Source organism: Vulpes vulpes, chromosome 1 (assembly GCF_048418805.1).
Source record: "Vulpes vulpes isolate BD-2025 chromosome 1, VulVul3, whole genome shotgun sequence".
Lineage (NCBI taxonomy): Eukaryota > Metazoa > Chordata > Mammalia > Carnivora > Canidae > Vulpes > Vulpes vulpes.
The window spans coordinates 8509232-8527377 of NC_132780.1; the positions used below are offsets into that span (position 1 = coordinate 8509232).

Below are 18146 nucleotides of genomic sequence, written 5' to 3' on the forward strand. Positions count from 1 at the left end.
GCCTGTTCCACGAGGCTAATTCTTTTTCTCCATTTTTTGGCAGTAAAATTCACATCACCTACAATATGCCAATCTTGACCAGTTGTAAGTGGTGACAGTTTGGTGATATTAAACATATTCATGTGCTACCATCACCACCATCCATCTCTAAAACTTTTCACCTAGTAAAACAGTCACTCCCCACCCCTACCCCTCCTGCTAACGACTCTCCTACTGTCTGATTGTGGGATTTGACTATTCTATGTAACTCACATAAGAGGAATGATCATACAGATTGGCCTCTTCACTTAACGTAATGGCCTTAAGTTTCTTCATGTTGTAGCCTATGTCAGAATTCCCTTCCTTTTTGAGGCTAAATAATATTCCATCTTGCTTATCTGTTTATCTGCTGATGGACATGGGTTGCTTCCATGTTTTGGTTGTTCTTTTTTTTTTTTTAAAAGATTTTATTTATTTATGAGACACACACACACAGAGGCAGAGGCAGAGACACAGGCATAGGGAGAAGCAGGCTCCATGCAGGGAGCCTGTCGTGGGACTCGATCCCGGGTCTCCAAGATCACACCCTGGGCTGAAGGCGGCGCTAAACCGCTGAGCCACCTGGGCTGCCCCGTTTTAGTTGTTCTGACTACAGGTATTTTTGTTGATGTAATACCTTTATTTTGCTTTATTTAAATCTCTGGAATCTTTCCCATCTTGAGATTGTGGTCAATGACTTGATGACTCGTGTCCTGGTGCCTACAAGTGCTGAGCAACAACACATTTTCTGCCAGTTGAGGAGCCAGGCTGGCCCAGTCGGTGGAGCTTGCGACTTTGGATCTCAGGGTTGTGAGTTCAAGCCCCGAGTTGGGTGTAGGGATAACTTAAAAATAAAAGCTTAAAAAAAATTCTCTGCCAAGAGAATTTCAGGCAGCATTAAAAATTCTAACCAGGCCCAGGGCGCCTGGGTGGCTCAGTCGGTTAAGCATTTGCCTTTGACTCAGGTCATGATCCCAGGGTCCCAGTCCCAGGTTGGGCTCCCTGCTCAGCGGGGAGTCTGCTTCTCCCTCTCCCTCTCGTGCTCTCTCCCACTCTCTCAAGTAAATATTCAAAACAAAGGCACCCCTGGAAACAAGTGAGCTAGCTTATCTCTCCTCAGCACTTCCTCAAATTGTGTAGGGCCAGATACCTTTTTACAGTGACTGGAAAGTTTTGCCTCAAAATATCTCTATGACTCAGTGATGATACCATTGACATGGTGTGTTTGCTGGAATACACTCACAATAACCATTATTTTAAGATTCTTTTCTTTTCTGGAGCTGGGAAATGCCCGGGCATGGGTCAGCAGTTCTCAGGGGCTTGAGTGCCCTTGGCGTCAGGCAGTGGGGGGGCCAGGTCATCTCAGGGCATACTGGGTCCTGCTCCCAGCGCCTGGGATGGGGAGACTCAGCTGGGGGGCTGCAGAGCTGGGGGCTCCTGCCCACAGGCTTTTCCCTCTCTCCATGGGGCCTCTCCAGCTACTGCATACTTCTGACAAAGACCACATAGTAGAATGTCATCTTCAAGGCTTCCAATTCATTAAATGGTCTTCATTTTATATGCTGTTTTTGAATTTAATGATTTTATTACCTGATATTTTAAAAAAAGATTTTATTTATTCACTCATGAGAGACAGAGAGAGAGAGAGAGAGAGAGAGAGAGGCAGAGACACAGGCAGAGGGAGAAGCAGGCTCCATGCAGGGAGCCCAACGTGGGACTCGATCCCAGGACTCCAGGATCATGCCCTGAGACAAAGGCAAATGCTTAACCGCTGAGCCACCCAGGCATCCCTTAGTACTTAATTTGTATGGATTTCTATCTTTCTTAATTTTAGCAGTTTTTAGTTGATTTAGAAAAGCGATTTTATCAGCTAATAATATACAAAAATAACTTATGGGTAACCCTTATACATTTATCAACACTTTTTCTTGCTGTGATATTTATCCACATTTAAAAAAATTTAGCTCCTTCCTTATTTTTTAAAAGATTATTTATTTATTTATTCATGAGAGACACACAGAGAGAGGCAGAGACATAGACAGAGGGAGAAGCAGGCTCCCGGTGGGGAGCCTGACGTGGGACTCGATCTCAGGACTCGGGGATCACAACCTGAGCCAAAGGCAGATGCTCAACCACTGAGCACCCCCAGGTGCCCCTTTATCCATTTTTGTACTTGAGATATCATTTCACTGACTTGTTTTGTTTCATGAATATGGAAGACTGACCAAAGCATTACTAGGAGGAGTGATACTTCAGGATCAGGCTAAACAATATGTGGGTTATCGTCACTATCTCTCCTTAGGAGTCAGTGTTTATTCCCTGTATAATTATTTCAACTTTCCTGTATGCTTGAAATTTTTCATTATACAGTCATGGGGAGAGAAAAGACCCAACTGTCGAAGACTCAGTACCCATAAAGCCTGTTAGGACCCATCTGTGGAGGGCAAGGGGCCTCCAAGGGTTTTCAGGACCTGGGGCAGCTGCCCCCAGCAGGACAGGTGGTGATCAGGAGCTCCCACTGGAAGCAGGTAATCTGGCATCAAATCCTGATTTTGCCTCTTCCTGGGCATCTCGGAGGTAGGCTGCTGACCTCTGAGCCTCAGTTTTCTTGTCTGTGATATGGGGATAACTACTGCTTTTACCTCCCAACAGGGTTGCTATGAGCAATAATATCCTGAAGCCAGGCTCGGGACTCAAGGAATAAGACCCAAAGGTAATGAAGCAACTGAGAAGTTTTGTTCTGAGAATGAGGATTTGATAACCTAAAAGAGTTAGGACCGAAGATGAGTGGCACATGTGAAGCTCACTGCCCCCTCTAAAGCCTGCCAATTCCCCATGCCACCCCCATTGGACGTGACCTCCTCAGAGAGAATAAGTGAGCAAGCCACCAAGCCAATGCCAATGGTGCTACCTCCAGTGATTCCTCACGGAGAGATATGCAGCACAGTGTAAGCTGGGCTACCTCGGCGGGGGGACTTGGGGTGCATCTCTGCTCTGCTTTCGCACACGTGTGCGTGTCTATTTATATTTCTGCACCAGCCCTATGTTTCCCAGAAGGGATCTCTTTAAAAAATAATCTTTACTGATGTATAACTTCCATCCAATGCAGTGCACACATTTCCAGTGTACAATTTCAGTTGTGACTGTATATGACCGTGTAGCCGTCCCCGCAAGCGGGATATGGAACGTTTCCATCACACACCCAATCCTCCACCATCGCTTCCACCCCAGGGCCGCCGCTAATCTTTCTGTCAGTGTCACCATTCTTTTCTAGAATAAATGGAACGTGGAATAAATGGAATCATATAATGTGCTGGTTATCAATTGCCTTCCAACTCCAAGTTGCCAGACTGTGGAATTTGACCAATTTAAATCTTTTTTCCTGGAATCCCTGGGTAGCTCGGTGGTTCAGCACCTGGTGTAGGCCCAGGGCATGATGTGATCCTGGAGACCTGGGATCAAGTCCCACGTCGGGCTCCCTGCATGGAGCCTGCTTCTCCCTCTGCCTGTGTCTCTGCCTCTCTCTCTCTCTGTGTCTCTAATTAATAAATAAATAAAATGTTTTAAAAAAAATTAATAAATCTTTTTTCCTAAAAAAAAAAAAAAACAAATCAACAAAAATACTTTTCCTGTGCTCCTGTGCCGGCTGACGTGTTGAGTTTCTCCAGTAGAGGGAGCCAAAGGAACATTACAGAAAGAAGCTTTTTTTTTTTTTTTTTTTTTTTTTTGGTTCCAGCTTCCAGTCTTGGTTCCCCCAGGGCAGGCCTCTTCTCAGGCCCCTCCTACTACAGAGTGCAAGCCAACCTTGCCCTGGCACCCACCTCAGGCAGTTTCCTAGTGCCTGAAATGAGGCACTTCCTTGGAAGTGCCTTCCCAAACATCCCAGGGGGACAGACTTCTGGCAAGTTCCAGAGGATGGATTTCCATCACGTTCAAGGTGTAAGCACCACAGGGACTCCTTTGCACCTTGTGAGGCTCCTGCAAGAGTTCTCGAATGAGACCAGGGTCTGGGACTGTCACCTTTCTCAAGCTATCTTGGATCATAGAGGTAGTGGGTGCTCCTTATGTCTCTTATTTCTATATTCTTTAGCATTCTCTTGATTTCTTAGTAGCTATTTCCCTGCCATAATGAATAATTCTGCATATTAAACATTCTCCCGTCTAATTACTGTGTGGTTTCAGTCTCCCGACTGGACTGTGATACAGACAGTATAGGCTCCTCGGGTCTTCTTTCCTTCAGGGTAACATCTATGTGATCCATGCACATTGTTGCACGTATCAATCAGGAGTTCGAGCCTTTTTATTGCTGAGTACTATTCCACCGAACAGGTAAACCACAATCTGTTTATCCCTACTCAGCATGAGGGACATTGGGTTGTTTCCTAGTTTGGGGTTATTCTGAATAAGGCTGCAATGAACACTCACGTACAAGGGTTTGTGTGGACATACGTTTTCATTTTTCGTGGGTAAATACCTAGGAGTGAAATCCTTGGAGCATATAGTAAGTGTTTATTTCACTTTACCAGAAAACACCCAATAATTTCTTTCAGCACAGTTGTGCCATTTGCATTCCCATCAACAACGTAAGACAGCAGCAGCAGCGGTTGCCAGCACCTGGTATTGTCAATTGTCTTTTTAATTTTCGACAGAATGGCTTGTTTATCATGCCTTCGGGAGAGTTTCCTCTACCTGACATTTTCCCTTATTAATTTTAAGCCTTTGCTCTTGAACTGTAGTGCTGACGTTGTTTCTAACTGCAACATATGGGTTACATAAGAATCAGCAGTAAGACAAGATCAAAATTCTTTGCTCTTTAGAATTGTTTGCATGTTCAAAGATTTAGTGTGGCTTCCTCTTGAAGAAGGCAGACTGAGCTATTGATAACCAGGGCCTATACTAGCTTTTATTAGTCTTGGGTAGATTTTTAAAAATTAATTTATTCATTTCAGAGGGAGAGAGTGTACAGGGGTAGTATAAGCAGCAGGAGGGACAGAGGGAGAGGGAGAATGGTGGCAGACCCCCCTCTGAGCATGGAGCTGGATGACGGGTTAGTTCCCATAACCCCGAGATCATGACCTGAGCTGAAACCAAGAGTCTGGGGCTCAGTCTCACAACCCTGAGATCATGACCTGAGCTGAAACCAAGAGTCAGGCACTCAACTGACTGATCCACCCAGGTGCTCCCTGGGTAAAAATCATGGATAGATTTTTTTTAAAGGGCATCCCTTCTGGGTGAATGCAGCCCTGGGGTTGGTGGCCTAGCAATCAGAACAAGGGCTGGATTTGAGCCCCTATTCACACTGTTGCCTCCTGGTCCTGTGCTAGATATCGTGTATCGATGGATATAGTATATCTATGGAAATAGTATATCCTGGAAATAGTATTCCAGGAATACCAAGTTCAAATGCCTACAACAGACAGGCAGTATCCTAAATGAGGCCGCTGGGAGAAGCAAACAGGGAGTAGTGGAGACTGGCAAGCCAGAGGGTACAGCTAGCCTGAAGGCTGTGCCAATACTCGCTCTGGCTAATTTACTACCACGTAGAAAGACGGGCCCACTTTGGCCACATCTTCCAGCTTTCCAAAAGAAACTAGAGATCCCAGTTTTTATGTAAAATCACCCAATTTTTAAGTGTTAGCAATGCATTAGAAAACAACAACAACAACAACAACAACAATTAAAGCACAGTATGGGCTAGATAGGACAGATCTGCAGACCCAGGAGCTGAATGAGTGTGGCCATTCTGTGACTTCTGTACTATCCCAGCTAATTTTCACACCATGAGGAAACTGAGGCCCAGGAAGGCAAAATGATTCACATGAGGTCACAGAGCAGTCAGAAGTGGAGTGGGGATTGGAATCTGGGCAGTCTGATCTTCTCAAAGGGATCCTCTCTAGGGACAGCAAAAGAATGAAAAAGGAAAGTGAACAGAAAGAAGCCCATCACCAAAAAGAAATGTCACTAGATTTCAGAAAGACATAAAGCAGACAAAGTGTAGGGGCCAGGACAGAACTCAAAGTGGGGTAAGGGACCCACGGTCAGGAGTCCAAAGATGGGGGAGCCCAGGCTGGGATAGGAGTGCGAGTCAGGAGTGAGAGGGCAGAGTGAGGACAGAGGTTGCCCATCTTTGAAAAAACCATGCTATGGGCTCCCTGCTCGCCCTCCACCCCCCTCATGTTTTGCTGCATAGATCTCAGGCTGCCCAACATTCACACACAGGAAAAACAAAACCATACGGGATGACTGTTCTCTAAAGGAACTGCATGAGGCTCAGGGAAGTGCCCAGGCTGCTGGTGTCCCTGAAAGTAGCCCTTCCCATTCTGGCAATTGAGAGTGAGCTCCCAGCAAAGACTGGCTTGCTCCATGGTGACACTAATAAGTGTTGTCTCAAAACACAGAGTTCTCAGTCATCCCTTCGACTGGACAAAGAAGCCAGTGGGAAAGCAGAACTGTATTTATAATAGCCCCAAATTTCATACCAGTTACTTTAAAAAAAAAAAAATTTATTTTGTTAAGTAATCTCTACACCCAATCCACATTGCTCGAACTTATGACCCCAAGATCAAGAGTCACATGCTTTACTAACTGAGACAGCCAGGCACCCCATCATACCAGTTACTTTAAAAAAGTCACCCAGCCCCTTGTTTGTCTGAAAATGTGATTGGCCAAGCAAGGATCACCAGATGCTTGAAGAAAACTAGTAGCCTGAAAGAGGAGTATTAAGGTAAATAGGCAGAATTACAGTGAACTGACCCCAGAGGAAACAGAACTCTTCAGAGGGCCAAGTGAACACATAAGGAAATTAGTACACAATGGGATGCTGGGGTGGCTCAGTGGTTGAGCATCTGCCTTCGGCTCAGGTCGTGGTCCAGGGATCCTGGGATCAAGTCCCACATTGGGCTCCCTGCATGGAGCCTGCTTCTCCCTCTGCCTATGTCTCTGCCTCTTTCTCTGTGTCCCTCATGAATAAATAAATGAATCTCAAAAAAAAAAAAAAAAAGGAAATTAGTACACAAGGCTAGTTTTAGGCTTCATGGGGATGTGACCTGCAGGGGCTCCATGCTTGTTGTAATGCTGTTATTACAAACCAGAGATTTTCAATCATTTTTTTAAAAATATATATTTTTTAAGATTTTATTTATTCATTCATGAGAGACACACACACAGAGAGAGAGGCAGAGACACAGGCAGAGGGAGAAGCAGGCTCCATGCAGGGAGTCTGACGTGGGACTCAATCCCGGGACTCCAGGATCACACTCTGGGCTGAAAGCAGGCACCAAATCGCCAAGCCACCCAGGGATCCCCAGATTTTCAATCATTTTTTTTTCAATCATTTTTAAACAAGGGGCCCGCATATGCATTTTGCATTGGGCCCTGAAAATTATGTAGTTGGCCCTGGGTAATGTAGATTAGAGAGGATATCCAAAACACAGTAAGAACAAGATATTATAAAAGGAAGACTGTCTTCTAGAAGAAAAAAAATTCCCAAAAATAGATTGGATAAATTAGAAACAGAAAAATAATTTTCTCAAAAGGGAAAAATTAAAGGGGTGCCTGGCTGGCTCAGTCCATAGAGCATGTGACTCTTCATGCTCGAGACATGTTGTAAGTTTGAGCCCCATGTATAGAGATTACTTAAAAAAAAAAACTTAAAAAAAAGAGGGGGCATTAAAGCTATGACAAACTGCAGGAAAAACAAAAAACTGCTTAGGAAAGTCATGGTCCAACTATGATATACCCTAACTGTATCCATGTTATGTCCATTTAACAAAATTCAAGAAAAAGGAATCCATTTGATCTGGAGGCTAGTGGCATTCTCCTTAGATAGATCTGTTTATCAGTTTTCAGAAGAAAAAGGTTATATCTATGTATATACCTGACATATAACTTTGTGTAAATTTAAAGTGAATGTGTTGATTTGATATATTTAAATATTGCAGTATGATTACCACTTTAGCATTAGCTAACACCTCTAATCACGTCACTTAATTATCATTTCTTTTTTGTGATGAGAACATTTAAGATCTGGTCTCTTAGCACAAAGATTGTCTTCTCAACATATGGTAATGGGAAATCTACATGCAAAAAGATGAGTTTAGGCCTTTACCTCATACCACACACAAATATCAACTCAAAATAAGCCACACTCCTAAATGCAAGAGTTAAAACCATAAAATTTTTAGAAGAAAATGGGAAGAAAAAAATCTCATGATCTTGGGTTAAGTAAAGACTTCTTAGATATAACACCAAAAGTGTGATTCATATAAGGAAAAAAATTGATTTTTTTATCATCAAAATCATCATCAACATCATCAAAATCGAGAACTTTTGCACTTCAAAAGATAACACTGAGAAAATGAAAAGAAAAGCTATAGATTGGCAGTATATACCTACAAATCATCTATCTGATAAAAGACTCATATCCAGAATATATAAAGAACACTTAAAATTCAACAGTGAGACAAACAAACCAATTTAAAAATAGACAAAAAACTTGAAGAGACATTTTGCCAAAGAAGATATACATATGACTAACAAGCGCATGAAAAGATGCTCAACATCATTAGTCATTAAGGAAATGCAGATTAAAATCACAAGGACACACCATCTCAGGCCCACCAGAATGGCTATTGTTCAAAAAATTGGCAAGTACCTGGAGAAACCTGGAGAAACTGGAACCACCACGTGTTGACTGGTGGGAATGTAAAGTGGTACAGCCACTTTGGAAAATACGCAGTTTCTTCAAAGGGTGAACATTAAAAAAAAAAAAAAAAGTTAAACATAAGCATTCCATGAAACCCAGCAATTCTATCACTAGACTGTCTACCCAGGAGAAATAAAAACATGTGTCCACGCAAAAACGTGTTCACAGCATTATCTATTTGGAAACAACCCAAATGTCCATCAACTGATGATTGGATAAACAAAATGTGGATTATCCATACAATGGACCACTGTTCAGCAATAAGAATGAAGTATGGGTACAAACTACAATATGAATGAACCCCCCAAACAGCATGCTGAGTGAAAAAAGCCCGACACACAAAAAAAGCCACATATTGTATGATGTATATATATACGAAATGTCCAAAAATGACATATCTAAAGTTACAGAAAGATTAGTAGTCGCCTGGGGCTGGGCTTGGGAACAGGGAAGTGACCACAAATAGGCACAAGGGATATTTTGGAGGTGACAGAAACGCTCTAAAACTGGTGATGGCTGCACAACTCTGTCAATTCACTAAAAATCACTGAATTGTATACTTTAAAGGGCTGACTTTTATGGTATGTAAATTACATCTCACTAAAGCTGTCACAAAAACCCTGGAAACTCTACAGTGAAAGCCTCTAAGACTTAAATATGGTAACGGAACAGACTGTAGACGTTATCAACCTTGACACTGAAAATAAATGTACAAGTAACAAAAGATGGGAAAAGATGGGAAAACGAAGGTCGGGGGGGAGGGGAGACCAGGACGCTTGGCTCAGCTACTTCCCATCATGGGAATCAAAAGTTGCCAGAACGAAAAATAAGAAGTGAAAGTTGCCAGAACGAAAAATAAGAAGTGTTTTAAAACAGAAAAAGAAAATCTGAAGTTACAAAGGTCAATAGCACATAACCTTTAAAAAGTACAGTTATTAAAAATTGGTGGAGGGGGGAAGCAGGGGAATGCATACAGCAGGCTAAGTACAGTCTCTCATGCACGTGGAAACAGCTAATTCTGGATCCCACTCTCTATTTCTCTGTCATTTCATTATTACCCCCCTCGGTGACCCACGTGCCCTCTGGGCCACGGTGTGGGTGACAAGGGAAGTAAAGTTCCTTCGGCTTTTTGCTGTATTTTTTTTTCCTTTTGCTGTATTTTAACTTGAGTGCGATGAACGTGGTGCATAATAAAGAACATGCTTCTTTTTATTTTTTATTTATTTATTTTTTTTAATATATTTTTTTAAGTTTATTTATGATAGTCACACAGAGAGAGAGTTAGGAGAGAGAGAGAAGGAGAGAGAGAGAGGCAGAGAAGCAGGCTCCATGCACCGGGAGCCCGACGTGGGATTCGATCCCGGGTCTCCAGGATCGTGCCCTGGGCCAAAGGCAGGCGCCAAACCGCTGCGCCACCCAGGGATCCCAGAACATGCTTCTTTTTAAACCAACGAACCAGTCAACCAAGCAGTGCAAATCATCACCATCATTTACTTAAAATGCTATCAGTGAGAACACACATATAGTCCTGATGGGAGTATAAATTGGTCTAACCACTTTGGAGAGGAGATGGACATTTTTTCTTAAAATTTCTTAAAAATTATTTAGTTGAGAGAAAGAGCAAACATGGGCGCAGGCGTGAGTTGAGGGAAGAGGGAGAAGCAGGCTTCCCTCCGAGCAGGGAGCCTGATGCGGGGCTCCATCCCAGGACCCCAGGACCTGAGCCAAAGGCAGATGCTTAACCGACTGAGCCACCCAGGCACCCTTAGATGGGCATTTTTCACTGAAGTTGAAAATATGCCTGTCCCCTGACCCAGCAATTTGACCCCAGAGCCAGGAAACACATACTAGAATATTCATGACACGACTGTTTCTAATAGCTCCAGTCTGGAAATGACCCAGATGCCCATCCACTGTAGGATGTATAAGTAAATTAAGGTAGTCACAGAATGGTACGCTGGGTAGCAATAAATAGGAATTAACAAGCATCCACACCGACCTGGATGAACCTCAAAAGCTTAATTTGGGGTTAAAGACAGCCAGACACACAGGGCACCAAGAGTGTGAGTCCTAGGACAACCAGACAGCCTGAGTTGCCTGGGGCGTCCTGGTCTACAATACCTACAGTCCCAGGGCAACTAGGGTAATTTCCTGGCTTGGTTGCTAAATTGTCTACTCACACCAAGGGTGCTGCTCTCAGAAAGTTCACAAACAGGCTAACCTCATCCAATATTGTTTATAGATGAACACATAGGTCTTAAAATCATATAAAGAAGAGCAAACTAGGAAAATGAGTATCATAAAAGTCAGGGTGGTGGTCCCCCCGCGGGAGGGAGAAGGCTGCTAACCCGACGCACACAGGAAAGCTCTCGTGTGTGGATGTTATATTTCATCATTTAAAAACTACTAATGCTATTCGATAAACACCACTGATATTATCGAACCCCAGAAGGAAATGGTCTCATCGCATCTTAGCACAAATTATAATTCACATTTGCCGAGTGCTTTCTTTGTGTAAGGCACTCCGGAAAATTCTTTCTGCACATCATCTCATTCCCAGGAGGCAGCAATGATATTTCTGGGCGAGAAGGCATCACAAGGCAGGCAAAGGACATTGCTTTGGGGAATTGCTGGTGACAGGCCTCAGAGGAGGGGGTTGGGGTGGAGGTGAATGTTGGCAGGTCCTCTGTGGTCAGTCACCCCTGGCTCAGCCCCACCCCGAACTCTTGCTCATGACCTTGGGGAGATCAGACCTTCCCTCTCTGAGTGGAATTTCCTCTCTGTAAAATGAGAAATGCAGGTACACTTAGAATCCTCTCTCCAGTCTCCAAATCCAAAAAGCTCTGAAAACTGGAAGTCTTTCCCAGACCCATTTGGTGGCAAAAATGAGCCAAACTGATGTGAGGTTTGATTATCCCACCGAGTATGAACACGCATTTCACCGAAGCCATACCTGTGTGTTTGATTACACGGTGCTCCCCGGCGCCCCCAGGGGTCTTCTGTAATGTTCAGAGTGGGTTCCCCATGACTTGCCTCACCTTCAGAAAGTCTGACTTCCCCAACACATCTGGGCCCCAAAGTTTTAGATAAGACACTGTGAACTTCTAATAATTCCCAACTCTTTGTGGTTACGGGAAAATTAAGTGAGATCCAGGCCTGGCCCTGGATGTCACAGAGGTGAGGTGGGATTGGAGCACCCACCTCACCTCCGTGTCAGCATCATGCCGTCGTTGAAACCTCACCACAGGAAGGGGGTGCTCAGGGGACCAGTGCCTAGGAAGTCAGGACCAAACACAGCAGGGCAAAAAAAAAAAAAAAAAAAAAAAGACCAATGGCAAGATCAGAGCCATTGGTTGAATTTTAAAACAGAAAAAGAAAATGCCAAGTTCAAAATCTATCTGAGGGTGCCTGGGTGGCTCAGGCTGGTAGCGAGCCGACTCTTGATCTCAGGTCTCGATTTCAGGGTCGTGAGTTCAAGTCCAGAGTTGGGTGTGGAGCCTACTTAAAAAAATCTATCTTGGGGCGCCTGAGTGGCTCCATGGTTGAGCGTCTGCCTTTGACTCAGGGCGTGATTCCAGGGTCCTGGAATCAAGTGCCGCACCAGGCTCTCTGCAGGGAGCCTGATTCTCCCTCTGCCTGTGTCTCTGCCTCTCTGTGTGTGTCTCTCATGAATAAATAAATAAAATCTTTAAAAAAGCCTATCTCTAGAAAAAAAGAGTAGAAGGAAGGACCCAACTGTGGTTATGATGTTAGCATAGCACACTATGATAGTTAAGAAAAATCCTTCACAACTAATAGCTACGGTTAACTGCAACAACTGCTCTACACAAGGGGCCAGGGCTTTACACAATTTCACAGATGTCTCACAAACAGGTCCAGTTTTGAGCTGGGGAAACAGGCTGGAGAAGTGGAGCCATGGACCGAGGTCACCTGACACGCAAGGGGCAGAGCTGGGATTTGAACCTGGGTGTGGAGGACTCCAGAGTTTGTGGCACCGTACGTAAATATGTCTTGATCTCCTTCTTAGTTTCTACTTTGTCTTACTTTATTTTCCCCCAATTTCATCATAAAAGTTTCATGGAAAAGTTGAATGGAGACTAAAATGCACATCTCTATTATGTTCCATGTTTTGCCATATTTGCTTTCTATCTTTTGATGAATTCTTAAACACTTTGACGTGCATCTTCTAAGAGAGAGTAAGGGGTAATGAGCCCTGGGTGTTATATGCAACTGGTAAATCACTAAATTCTACCCCTGAAACTAATAATACACTATATGTTACTTAAATTGAATTAAAAACAAAAAAGAAAAAAGAGGGATGCCTGGGTCGTTCACTGGTTGAGTGTCTGCCTTTGGCTCAGGGCCTGATCCCAGAGTCCCGGGATCTAGTCCTGCATCAGGCTCCCTGCATGGAGCCTGCTTCTCCCTCTGCCTGTGTCTCTGCCTCTCTCTCTGTGTCTTTTCATGAATTAATAAATAAAATCTTTAAAAAGAAAGAAAGAAAGGAAAGAAAGAAAGATTAAAAAAAAAAAAAAGAAAGAATAAGGGGGCACTATAGGTCTACACTACCACTGAACACCATTTCTTAAGAGACATCCATTCTGCTATCTAATATTCATTCCATGACTGATTTTCCCCATTGTTTCCATGGACTTTTGTAGGGATTTCTGACAAAACTGGGGACTCACACAGAGCTGGGGGTGGTCATGTCCCCCTAATCCCTTTGAGTCTAAAACACTACCCCTCCTTCTATTTTCTTAAAGAGACAGTGCTTCTATAATAGGGGGGAAAAAAGGTAGACTCGTTTCTATTTGATTTACAAACCACATAATATGACTTGATTGGATGAAAAAATTACTATTTAAATAAATATAAAAACTTTATTTAAAAAAATATTAAGGCAGATTCCTCTGCCAGGCCTCACTAAATGGGGAGTCAACAGATCCTATAAATATTTCATGGAACAAGAAACACGTTAAAAAAAACAAACTTTTTTCTTTTTTTCTTTTTTGATGTTACAAAGGCAGCCAATAGAGAAGCTACAAGTAATGTGGGATTACACAGGGAGGAGAGAGACTCGGAGACCAGGAAAGCTGTCTCCATCTATTTTTAGCAAGGGATTACTGGACATTGTCTAAAAGTTGACAAAATAAGAAATAATCCCAGGGTTTGCTTTAAAGGACTGTAAGTAACTACCAGAGGAACAAAAAGGAGCAAAAGTTTAAGCCGAAGCACCACAGATCACGAGTTACTGTTGCCATATCTGAAAAAGTTATTTAATTACATAAAATTTTAGCGGACTGCGGGGCTGCTGTTTAAAGGGCTGGGTTCGACGCAGAGCTTTGTGGGCCTCAGTGCTCTTTGGTTCTCGTGTCCTACTGGGGGCCTTCAGAAAGCATTTCTTTTACAAGGAGGTTCCTAATATTGCGGACTTTCCAAAGTGTTAGGTTACTGGATGCTCTCCGAGGCTGGAGGCTCCAGATCGACAGGAACGAGATACGGAGCGTTGCAAAATATTACTCAACGCTGCAAAAGTTAACTCAGAAGAACAAATCTTAAATTGGGAAGAGCGGCCGCAGCTAAAAACAAACTTGCTAAATCAAGAAGCGGTGCTCGGAGGCTTCTGATTCACCGATTTGGCGAAGGGGCTGCCAGCGAGGAGAGAAATCAGAAAAGTGGTCTGGCCTTTCGCGGGCTGCCGAGTACACGTGTGGATCGGGGACTTTTTTTTTGGGGGGGGGGCCCGGGGGGAGGGTTATCCCAGGGTGGCCTCGGCTGGGGAGCAGCGGAGTGGACGGCGGGGGCGTCCGCAGACCCGTTTTAAAAGCAAAGCCCTTTCCTTTCCGTACGACCTGGGGCCTTTGAAACCTGACTCTGGACTCACTGGGGCGCAGTTGGCTGGCGCGGCCGGGGACCCGGGCGGGGCCCGGGCAGGGGGCGCTGGGGAACGGGACTCCGGGGGACCCGCCCCTGCCGGCCGGGTCCGGGGCTGAAGTCCTTCCCCGGGCTCCCCCAGCTGGGAGTGCGGACCGGACACGGGGCCCGACCTGCGTCCCTACCTGTCCCGGCGCTCACCTGGCGGCCAGCTCGGAGGCGGCGGCGGGCTAGGATCCCTTTCCCCACCCCGCTCTGGGAGGCAGTCAGGGGGCTCCCTGGGGTCGGCCCCGCCCAGGGAGCCCCGGGACCCGCGGCCTGGGCGGTCGGCCCTCTGCGGGGGCGGGGGAGGACGCCGGGCGGCGGGCGCGGGGGCCGGCGGCTCGGAGGTCGGCGGGCGGGCGGGCGGCTGCGGCGGGCGGGCGGGCGCGAGGCAGGGGCGGGATCCGGGAGGCTGCAGGCGCCGGGGGAGGGCCCAGCTGCCGGAGGCCGGCGGGGAGGGGACGCAGCCCCCGCGCTCGGGGACCCGGGGCCCGCCCCTTGGAGCGCCGGCACGTGGCCCACGTGGGGACCTGCTGCGGGCGCCGTGCGGTCTGACACCCGGTGCCCACCGCAGCCACCTCCGCCGGGCGAGGGCCACCTCCCCGAGAGCCTCCGCGGTGGGCCCGGTTCCAGCTGCCTCCTCCCCCCGGTTCTGGTCTTCTCATGCCGGCCTCCTGCCTGCAGCCGCCTCCGCCGTTCAAACGTCTCTCCCCCATCTGGCGGGCGCCGGGGACGGCTTAGCGGTGCCTGCGACCCCGGGCCGGGTTGGGGCGCGGGGTCAAGTGCCCATCCGCAGGGATTCTCGCGCGTCCACGCCGTGTCCCCAGCGTAGAGTCTCAGGACCCGGGTCTGTTCTTGAGTGGAACCTCCCTGCCGCACACACACTTCTCTGCAGCAGCCACAACCCTTGCGCCCCTACTTTCGAAACCCGCCCGCACCCCTCACCTGTAGGCCTATGAACTAACCCGAGGTTCAGCTACCAGTAAGGGATGGGGGCCCGCCCCATTTCTCTCTTGCCCCCTTGGGCCGTCCCAGCTCCTTGCGATTGCCCTCGATCGCCCAGGGGACCTCCAGGAACTGACCTGGGGGCATCCCAGAGCCACCCCTCTGAAGGCCAGGCCTCCCCGGCCAGTCCCAGTCCGTGGCAGGCACCGTGCTAAATAAAGGCTGTATATGCGTGACCCGAGGACGACGCTCACGAGACACTGAGGCCTGGAGTTACGTGGCCTTTGCACGCATTGCAAGTCTCTTGTTTGCGGGGGTCACAGGGCAGGCCAGGCTTGGAGCGTGGGTTCCCCAGGTCCCCTCTGCGGGGAGACCCAGCGAGGCGCCGCAGCGCCATCGTGAGGATGCAGCGAGGACCTGCGCGTGCAGCGCCGGATGAACGTGACCTCTCGTTGATACCAACCGCCTTAAGAAGCGTTTTCTACTGTGGGTTGTAAAACTCTGGTATTATTGGTCGTATTTTTAGTACAGATCCACACACCGTCCTTTACCTGAAAGACTTAGAACTATATGGTTTGGAGTGCGGATTTTTTTTTTTTTTTAATTTTAGAAGGCTGTGGAACGATTATACCATATACGGGTTCTGCAGTATTCCCAGCGGGGTGCACACAGTACTCCACCACCACGTGGTATTTCTGTTTCAAAGCGCATATAGAGGACTACACACTTAATGGAATAGAAGTTATAAATAACCTGATGTCATTTTAGCCGTGTCTTACTGTTTGGAGAGTTTGGGGGCCTAATTAATGAAGCAGGTCGGTTTGTGCGTAACCAATGGCAGCGATGATTTTTAAAACTGATACCATTATTAAGCACCTACTGTGGACCAGGTGCGGATTACATAGTTTATGCAAGTTTACAGGCACTAAACAATTTATTTCATCAAATAATGCGGTTTATTACAGATAAATTAGGGGGAAACCTCACAGAGGGTCCCCGGTAAAATAATTGGATCATCAGGGCAGCCCGGGTGGCTCAGTGGTTTAGCGCTGCCTTCAGCCCGGGGCCTGATCCTGGAGATCCAGGATCCAGTCCCACATCCGGCTCCCTGCTTGGAGCCTGCTTCTCCCTCTGGCTGTGTCTCTGCCTCTGTCTCTCTCTCTCTCTCTCTCTCATGGATAAATAAATAAAATCTTAAAAAAAAATTGGATCATCAAAGGATGCTAAAACCATTGGTAAAATGTTGGAGAACAGTCCAGAATTATTATCCAGCTGATGACTTATTCATTGCTAACGGGAAAAATGTACCTACCTAGTGAGGAGGGTGACACCCTCGTAACCAAATGATCAAACAATATCCCCAATAGATGGACAGCATGATGTCAAGGATCTCTTGATGTGACACTAGAGAAAGCACATAAAATTACCCATGCAGAATGCAGAATTCTTGTAGGAGGAAAAAAGTTAACATTTAATTACCAGAAAACAATCAGACATTGAAAATACATATATATAATATATAAAATATATAATATATAAAATATATAATATAATAACTACCATATGTATTTATATATAATATATAATTTATAATTATATAATGTATATATAATATATACTTATATATAATTGTATATATATAATCAGGGGATATATACCAGGTAACTGGCCAGTACTTTTCAAAAAAGTCCATATCAATACAGCGTGCCCACCTCGACTGGGTCCTTGTGGTGATCCTTGCCTGCTCCTTGCCAAACTCAGATGACGACAAGGCTAGTGTCTGTAGGCGATGGGGCTGTGCTTCCTGTTACAAAAGCTGGACTGTTTCCCTCCGGGCCTCTGGCCTGAGCTGGAGCATGAATGGCAGCTTTGTGTCTGGGTGTGGGCCTTGCCTTCAGCCTGGCCTCACATGTGGGTGGGTGAGAGGCCAGGAGCCCCGCTTGGCGCTGCCCTCCCGGCCTCCACCAGTGCCAGACTAGGACTGGCTTTTTTCAGAAGCCAGCACCCACCCTAGTTAGCATCTCAGGCTATCGGAGAGCTGGATCTCTTTAAGGAACTGCCCTCTGGTTCTTATTTTCCTGTATGTGAATGTTGGGTGGCCTGGGGAAGAGGGGAGGCCGAGGTACAGACTAACATCTGAGCCCCCCTTGGCTGTCTTTTCTCACTCTTACCTACTCCCTGCAACTCTGGTCGTACCAGGCTCCCTCTTCCCTGCAGCCCTTTCCTGAATGCAATGACCTCCTCACTCTGGATCATGTTCCCAAGCCTTTACCTGGTCGGTCTCCCAGAAATGTGTCAGAATCTCTGGTGTGTGGATGGTCTCCACAGTGGCCGAATAATGACCCCCTAAAGACGTATCCATGCCCTAATCCTTGAAATTTGGGAATATTACCTTCCATGGCAAAAGGGCTTTTGCAGATGTCATTGAGTTAAGGATCTTGAGATGGGGGAGATTATCTGGCTGGGAGTAAAGACTCCTAACTCCGAAAGGAACAAGGGGTAGTGGAAGGGGAGGTAGGTGGGGAGACGGGGTGACTGGGTGACAGGCACTGAGAGGGGCACT

The 18146-nt window shown here is 46.1% G+C and overlaps 1 protein-coding gene across 5 annotated transcripts in view; it reads right to left on the reverse strand.

The window, feature by feature from the left end:
- FBXO17 (F-box protein 17) overlaps positions 1-17389 on the reverse strand; it is a 30311-nt gene extending 12922 nt beyond the window's left edge. For 2 of the 5 annotated variants that reach the window (XM_072751998.1, XM_072752025.1), the window contains exon 1: positions 14798-14921. The gene's annotated coding sequence lies outside the window, so the exon portion shown is untranslated. Of the gene's footprint in view, positions 1-8671; positions 8759-14797; positions 15011-16895; positions 16988-17295 lie in introns of those variants that run through there. The other 3 variants (XM_072752007.1, XM_072752012.1, XM_072752017.1) reach the window with 3 other exon arrangements.
- Between the last annotated feature and the right edge of the window lie 757 nt (positions 17390-18146).